Raw genomic sequence first — 9,260 nt, forward strand, 5'->3', positions numbered from 1 at the left:
ATTATAGCTGGATAGGAGTAAGTTCTAGTGTTTTATAACATAGGACGACTATAGTTAACAAGAATATATAGTTTCAGGCTGGGCACCATGGCTCATGTATGTAATCCTAGCACTTTGGGAGGCTGAGGTGGGTGGATCACCTGAAGTCAGGAGTTTGAGAGCAGCCTGGCCAATGTGGTGAAACCCCATCTCTACTAAAAATACAAAAATTAGCCGGGCATAGTGGTGGGTGCCTGTAACCCCAGCTACCAGGGAGGCGGAGGCAGGAGAATAGCTTGAACCTGGGAAGCAGATGTGGCAGTAAGCTGAGATCACACCACTGCACTCCAGCCTGGGCAACAGAGCAAGACTTTGTCTCAAAAAAACAAACAAACAAAAAAAAACAATATATAGTTCCAGATAATCAGAGGAAGGGTATTGAACGTTACCAACACAAAGAAATGATAAATGTTTGAGATGGTGGATATGCTAATTACGCTGATCACATACATTACATGTATTATAACATCACTATGTGTACTCCATACATATGTAGAGTGCACAATTATGTGTCAATTAAAAAAGAAAAAGCTGAACTTAGATTGCAATGGCTAAGTAGCTAGCTTTTTCATATTTTTGATATAGACCCGGGGCATTTATTTTAAGTAAACTGCCCTTGGCTTCAGGAAATGTTTAGTATTTGAATTTTAGCCTTGCATTTTAGTATACAGAGAAGTAAAACTGTAGGCTTGCTTTAGATACAGTCACAGGGGTTTGCCGTGATGACTTTTTGTGTAATGAGGGGGAAATATACCTTAATTAATAGGCATACATGCTCATTTTTCTCCCTCGTACACATTTTTAGTTGTTCTCCAGGCATTGTGATACTTATGTAAACAGTATGCGATATCTTAGGCAGGAATCAGAATTTTAAGGTAAGAATACTTAGAGTTATATATTTTTCAAGCTTTCAAAGTGGACATTTTACATGTCTATTATATAACTGTAATTAAATTTTCAAAAAGACAATACCTGTCTAATATGGGTGATGCTCTAACATTTTTTGTTTGTTTGTTTCTTTTCTTTTGTTTTTTTTTTTTTTTTTTTTGGAGACAGTGTCTCACTTTCTCCCAGGCTGGAATGTAGTGGTGCAATCATGGCTCACTACAGCCTCAGCCTCATAGGCTCGAGAGATCCTCCCACCTCAGCATCCCAAGTAGCTGGGACCACAGGTGTACAACACCATGCCCAGCTAATGTTTAAAATTTTTTGCAGAGACAGGGCCTCCCTCTGTTGCTCAGGCTGGTCTGGAATTCCTGGGTTCAAGTGATTCTCCTGCTTCATTCTCCCAAAGTGTGATTACAGTCATGTGCCACTGCCTGGCCCCATATAAGTGGGATGATGACTTTAGCCTAGGAGTTCCACACCAGCCTGGGAACATGGCTCAAGACCCTGTCTCTACAAGAACTAAAAAAATTAACTGGTCGTGGTGGCACCTGCCTGTGGTCCCAGCTACTCCAGGAGGCTGAGGCAGGAGGATAACTTGAGCCCAGGAGTCAAAGCTGCAGTGAGCTCTGTTCTTGTCATTGCATTCCAGCCTGGGTGACAGAGTGAGACCTTGTCTCTTAAAAAAAGTTAATGGCTACCTGATTATTCATAGGAAAAAAACCTGAACTCTGATCTAAACCTTATACCTCGTACAAAAATTAACTCAAAATGGATCATGGACTAAAATGTACAGTGCAAAATAAAGATGAAAAGAGGAGCTAGAGACTGGGAGAAACTATTTGCAAACCAGATGTCTGATAAAGGACTCATATCTATAATATATAAAGAACTATCACAATTCAGCAGTGAAACCAAATCATCTACTTTGAAAATGAATAAAAGACCTGAAGAGGCATTTCAGATAACATATAAGCACAGGAAAAGATGTTCAACATCATGAGCCATCAGAAAAATGCACACTAAAGCCACATCACTATACACCTATCAGAATGCCTAAAACAAAAGGTAGTAACAAGACCAATGCTGGTGAGGATGCAAGGAAATGGGATCACTCACACTTGGCTGGTGGGAATGGAAGATGGTACAGCCATTCTGGAAAACAGCTGACAGTTTCTGAAAAAACTAAATGTGCAATTGCCATAGGATGCAGCAGTCACATTCATGGGCAGTTATCCCAGAGAAATGAAGACTTATGTTCACACAAAAGCCTTTATGTATCTGTTCATAGCAGCATTATTTATAAAGGCTAGAAACTGGAAACAGCCTGGAAACTGCTCAGCAGGTGAATGGTTAAACAAACTGGTGCACCCAGGCCCCAGATACCACTCTGCAGTAGTTAATGACATCGTTGTTCATCAGTCTTTCAAACTAGAAACCACTATCATGCTTAATCCCCTTTTTTCCATCCTGGGTCTGAGTGGACTTCATTTTGCATTTCTTTCCAATGCATTTTCCCTCTGTCCTTTCTGGTTGCGCCTCATGCCTCATTTGAACTATTGTAAGAGCCACCGAATTGTTTCTCTGCCTCATCATGGAATCCTTTCTACACTTGATGCCCCGCATTGTCATTGGAACAATGTTTCCAAAACATGAACAAACTAACTTAAAAGGAATATCCCAGGTAGCCTTCCAAATAAGTATAAGCTTTCTGTTAGAAGTTTTACTTCTTGTCTATAGGGAACCCCAGAACTCTAGAGAGACGGATTTGCTGTCTGCCTTTTAAGATCAGGCAGAAATCCCTGGAGGGGCCCATGTGGAATAGTGGCACAAATACTGGTTGTAGAATCAGAAGCCCTCATATCCTGGTTCTAACACCAGCTGGATGTTCTTGGGAAAGTTTTGGTTTCATAACCTCAGAAACTCCATTTCTTAAGAAATGGAGATGAGGAAGCATACTGAAGGGATCACACAAGGCTGCTGGGAGGAGCGGATGAGGGGCTTGGTGAAAATGCTGTGTAATCCATGAAGCCCGTCATACGTGTGAGAAGTGGAGCTGTGTGAATAGCGGTTCTGGAATCACTGTATGAAAACGATGGAAAGCACATTCATAGTTCTGCCTGATGATACCACTGGGCACCTGTGTTGTACATGCCTGCAACATGAGTGAGGCCCGGGTCAGTACGGCTCACAGTTTGGTTTTCATGCAGTTAGAAAGGCCCGAGAGGACCCTTCCCCCCTCCAGCTGTAGGAAGGAGGTGGCTGTCTCCTGCCTATATTTGGTGGAATTGTCTGTGGTTCCTTAGGGACAGGAATGCAGGGAGTTGGGGGAGAAAGCCGGCCTGACTGCTCGCTAGTCAGCCTTCCCCCAGGGAGGAGTGGAGGGGTCATTTCGTGGTAACCTGCCACGTCTTTCTTAACCCATCTGCTCTTAGAAATGACCAGCATGACAAGTAAAAGACCCGTTAGAGACAGATGGGCTGTGTGTCCCCTGCGTTTATGGCTTTGTGGCCTCAGAGCTTCCAGGACTTGATAGCTTTCTGGGGAATGCTGGGTCAGCCAAGGGGCTGAAAATAGTGAGAGGAAGAAAATTCCCCCTCGCTGCTCTGCTCTGGGAGTGGTTACTGAGGAGAGCAGCATGGAGAGCCCAGCCGTGGGGTCCCTCTCAAGCACGCCCTCACCGCAGTGGGAATGCGGGTCTCAACCTCCCTAGGCCTCCGTGATTTTCGTCTGTCACATACTCACCTCCAGCAGGGATGTCTATGGTGATGAGATGAGGGAGCATCATAGCAGATGTGGCACTTAGTAGGCTTGCGGTGAGTGGACGCTGGCGTCAGTGGAACAGGAGACTGGGCGCTGCGTGTGGACGCACTCACGTGCTGGTGGCATGGGTGGACAGAGGAGAGAGGGACGCTCTGCCATTCTCCTTTTGGCCTGTCACCCCCGCTGTTTTGAACAGAATACGTGAGTGTATTCTGTTGCCCCAGTCAACTTGGTGTGCTGATTGCTCAATTTTCTGCTTCCACATTTGATTTCTTACGAATGGGAAAAGGAATACTTCAGTTACTTTTCTGGTTGATGGCATATATTCCTTGATATCACCTTAATGCTTTTTAATTTCTATGTATTTTGGATGCTGGAGCTTGCCTGACATCTGTGTTTTTATGCCTCACCCTCTCGCGTAACTGTTGGCCACACCAGGACCAGAGAGAAGTGACCAGACCGATTGGTAGCAGGGCTAGGACTGGAATTCCTCAGCCTTTTGGCACCCAGCAGGCTCTGTTTTCTGTATTGCACTGCTCGTCCCTATTTCGACCCCTGTTAGGACAGTGGATGTGAAATGTAGCTGGGCGCTTTTGGGGGTGTGTTAGGAGTGTGGCAGATGCCTCAGACTGGCATTTTCCCCTGATTCTGAATTCTCATGGCTCAGAGTCAGTCTCTAGGCTACGGAGCGGGAAGATACAGGAAGTTGTTTTGTGTGGCAAACTTTGCCTGGGCATTTTTTTCACCCGGCAATTTATTTGGTTTGGACTGGAATAAATCTCTGATATTGGTTTCTTTGCCAATATTATTAGGGAGTCGAGCCTGACTTGTTAACTTAGCCCGATTCGTAGTGCTTAGAATCTCAGTGAGTGTGTGTTGAACTGAGCGGAAGTGTGAGAACATCTTGGATAGTGGTTTGCAAACCTAGCTGCATCTGGGGGGCTGTGAAAAAAGCATGCGTGCTTACTCCAGACCAGTTGAAATAGAATCTTCAGGAATGGAGCCTGGGCAGCTATAGTGCTGTTAAAAACTGATAAACCATAAAGGTTGAGATCCACTGATCCACAGTGAATTGGAGTCCTGGATCATAGACATGCCTTATGCTTTCACCAGCTTAGAATGGTTCTTGTGCTTTAGAACTGTGAAAAAAAAGTGTTATGCAAACAAATGTGGAAATAGCCTAAATGCCACCTCCTGTTACTACCTGCCATGAAGTATATTTACCAGTTATTCACTCTATTCTGATCTCTACCCATTCCACCTTTTCTTCATGGAACAATGATTTGACAGTTGGTTATGCAGAACCAGAGTAAGTGTAGTTTGATTGGCGGGAAACAATTTTGGGTATGAAGTACTCTTTAGGCATTTATTGAACTCTTGTTTGTACCGCTGCTGTGCTGGACAGTTTATAAATATTCCTTCTTTAAACAAGGCCTATGGAGTCAGGCTGCCTGCGTCTTGCTAACTAGCTGTGTCATCTGGGGCAAGTTTTTAAGCTTATATAAACCTGACTTTCAGCTATGAAATGGGATGACAAGGAGTCATTATCATCTCACAGGATTGTGCAAATGTGTGTGTAAAGTGCTTAGTTTGGTGCCTAACACATAGTAACTACTCAGTAAAGTTATTATTACACCATCATCATCATGTTTAAATGTAAATATTAAGAGCTAATAAATTTGTAAAGGTAGTATATACCCTTACCCCTTGAACCAAAGACTAGTTTAGTTTTAAGTGGTTGGGTTAATTTATCACTTAAATATTAGCCTCTTGAATACCTTGAATTTCAATTGAACGTAGCCAGAGGATTTCATAATTGGACTGTTGCCTCCGGAAGTTGGAGCTTTGTTTGTTTGGTTGGTTTCACTTCCTACACTAAGCATGTGGCTGTGTGCATCTTTATGGTGACTTCCGGTACTGGGGAATCAAAGCTTCATTCGCTTCTTTGGAGGAGATGATCTTATGCCATATGAAGCACTCAGACTTCGTTAACTATGTACCATCCAGACAAGACCAGGTGCTTCCCATGGCAGCCTGTCCTTTTCTTAGCTCTCTCATCAATCTAGCCTGTTCCTTCTATTCCTCTTTCTATTAGAACTCCTCTTCGAACAAGGAATGTTGTTTTGTCACTGCTAGGTCCCCAGCAATTAGTAATGCCTAGCACATACTAGGTGCCTCCTGAATGTTAATAGGTGATAATCTAGCAGAACACAAGATAAATCCGCAGGTTGAGATTTAAGCTGTGTGGTATGAACGCTGCATTGGCAAACTTATTGAATCAATTTTGTTAATACAAGTTTAACATGTCTTAGTAACTGACTTAGTTCAGTAATCATTTACGGAGTGTCTTCTAGGCCAGACATTTTTGTTAATACAAGTTTAACATGTCTCAGTAACTGATTTAGTTCAGTAATCATTTACTGAGTGTCTTCTAGGCCAGACATTGGGGACAGAAATGTAATAATATATGATCCCTGCCTCATGCACAGGAAGTCTAGTGTGATGGACAGACATGTGCCAATGGCTGCCATGGAATATGGTGAGTATTAAGATAAAGGGGCACCCTGTGTGCCCTTGGAGCACAGAGCAGGGCTTGTGTTCTGGGAACATGGGCTCCATGTGAAAACACAATTTAAATTAATTTTCTTTTTTCTTTTTTTTTTTTTTTTTTTTTTTGAGACAGAGTCTTGCTTTGTCATCCAGGCTGGAGTACAGTGGTGTGATCTCGGCTCACTGCAATGTGCTCCCCCCAGGTTCAAGCGATTCTCGTGCTTCAGCCCCCCCGAGTAGCTGGGATAACAGGTGTGCGCCACCATGCCTGGCTAATTTTTGCATTTTTAGTAGAGATGGAGTTTCACCATGCTAGCCGTGCTGGTCTTGAACTCCTGACATCAGGTGATCCTCGCGTCTCGGCCTTCCAAAGTTTTGGGATTATAGGCATGTATGTGTTCATCCTTTTAAATATCTGTGGGTAGCACTTAACTTTAAATGGGTACTAATTAAACTATTGAATGACTTTAGTATGGATTGAATGACTTTGCTCGGTCCTCATTTTTAATTTCCTTCATTAGAGGAAAAAAAAAAAAGCAGGTTGAATATCCCTCATCCAAACTGCTTGGAATCAGAAGTGTCTCAGATGTTTTTGCATTTTTGGATTTTTGAATATTTGTATTGCACTTGCTGGTTGAGCATCCTGAATTCAGAAATCCAGAATCTGAGCTGCTCCAATGAATATTTCTTTGAGCGTCACGTCGGCACTCAAAAAGTTGTGGATTTCGGAGTTTCTGGTTAGGGAGACTCATCCTATATGGGTGCTGGATTGTCACAGGATTTCTGGACCAGAGGTTAAGTGACTAGGCTTTGGTTTCCGCTTTGTTCCTAAGCAGGCTGTTTTCTTCCATAATCTCAGCTTTAGATCCCCTGGTTGTCAAAGAAGGGGATGGGCCATTGATGTTTAAGGCCTCTGTTAGTTCTGACTTGGAGACACCTGGCTTCAGTTCATCTTCCTTAGGAGTGGACAAAGAATATGGGAATTTTGAAATTGTTAGTCAACATCTACAGGGTCATTGCAGCCTGGTTTTAGGTAAAGGTAATCTTTAGTGAGCCCATGGAGAAGCACTGGTTTAGCTGTCAGCTGAGAGGGGTAAGCGGTCCTATTAAATTTTCTCTGTTAGTGAAAGCATTGTTAAGGGTCACAGCATTAGTGGAGCTGGCTGGAAAGAGGAGGGGAACTCACTGTTACAGGTTATATTGAATGTCTTTTCAGTCACAAAATGCTTTTTATGATATGTTTTTCAGGATTTCAGTGTTGTATGATTTCTCTGTATTAAGCACAGGAAATTAAACATCAGCAAAAAAGAATGCTCTTTCTTTATTTTTTTTTCTTAGAGATGGAGTTTCGCTCTTGTCCCTCAGGCTGGAGTGCAGTGGCGTGATCTCAGCTCACTGCAACCTCGGCCTCCTGAGTTCAAGCGATTTTCCTGCCTCAGCCTCCCGAGTAGCTGGGATTACAGGTGCCCGCCAGCATGCCCGGCTAATTTTTGTATTTTTAGTACAGACGGGGCTTTGCCATATTGGCCAGGCTGTTCTTGAACTTCTGACCTCAGGTGATCCTCCTGCCTCGGCTTCCCAAATTGCTGGGATTACAGGCATGAGCCACCACGCCTGGCCTTGAATGTTCTTTCTATGGGAATCTACAAAAGCCAGCTTTTGAGCCTAGTGGCAGAAAACCTCTTCTTCATTGTTTAGCTGTGCTGTGAGCTTGGAGGGCTTCAAGCCCAGCTGAAAAAGCTGTAGTATTTTATGTCAGTGGCTGTCTTGGAGAACTTAACGAGCACTGGGCTGGAGTGATACTGTCAGAGTTCCTGAGCTGTTTGAGGCTCTCAAAGCCTAGATACTGGGGTTGCCCAAATACATCAGCTGGACTCACTATTTCTCTCGGGAGTCGGGGGGTGGAAAATGCTGTGGTCTTAACTCTGCTCTTAATTTTACAGTGCTGTTATTAATGGTAAGAATGATTTCATACGTTTGTATTTTGCTTCGTAATTCACAGAGAATTTAAAAATCCATTATCTGATTTTATTCCCTCAGCAGTTCTGTGAAAAAGGCAGAGCAGTTTTCATATCTTCTGTTTTCCCGTGATTCTCTTGTGGCTCACAGAAGCTAAGAGCCTTCACCAAGGTGATAGGGTGAATGAGTTGCAGAGCTGGGAGTAGAGGCTCAGGCTTCTAGTGACCCTGTTTCTTCCTTGATAGCTCGCTCTGGTGGCGCTATGCTCAGGTAACTGCGCATGCTCGGTTTGGTCTTTTGTAAATCCCTGCCCCATTTTGGGGGAGGTTCTTGGGATGCTTCTATTCATTTTGGAGCATTTAAGTATCTTGTCCTCTCTCCCTCCTCCCAGATGCATGGGCATTTCTGCAGGCCCCCAGGCTGGCCCTTGCGCGTGGGAGTGTCTCCTGCCTGCACGTTGCTTGCATGCCCCCTTCTGAAGGTGCTCTTCCCCGCATGGAGCCCCCTCGTGCCTGCCTCCACACTGCAGGCTGTTCGGTAAATGTTACTGACTCAGCATCGTTGTTTTCTAGAAATGAGACGGGGTATGGAGGCCAAGTTCTTTTCTGTGTGAAGGCTGCGATGGTATCATCTTGCCTTCCCCGTGTGTGCTCCTTGAGGGTGTCGCTGTGCTGCCGTCATCTGTGTTCCCTAGGGTGCCTCCCTTGGAGTCCCAGCCGTAGCAGACATGCAGTCAGTGCTCATGGCCTAAATAAGAGGAAGGCCAACGGAGCCATTAAATCTGGAAAATGACAAGTGAGGGAAAGGAATTTTTATTGAAGGCTTGTGAAAAAGAAATCTTTTTAGAAAAGTTGACCTGTTTCTTAGCTGGAGCTGAATTTCAGCTCAGAAAAGCAACTGTGTGCCCAGAGGGCTTTGGGATTTCAGTTTGGACAGATGAATTTAATTTGTTGTTGTATTATCCTTTTGTAGTTTTATTAGACCTTTCTCCCAAATGGAATTGATTTTTCTATAAAAGTCTCACTTCCTTTTTGAGAAGTGTAACACTAATTGTATGGGATGGT

The sequence above is a fragment of the Macaca nemestrina genome, unplaced genomic scaffold, assembly GCF_043159975.1.
Source record: "Macaca nemestrina isolate mMacNem1 unplaced genomic scaffold, mMacNem.hap1 Scaffold_95, whole genome shotgun sequence".
NCBI lineage: Eukaryota > Metazoa > Chordata > Mammalia > Primates > Cercopithecidae > Macaca > Macaca nemestrina.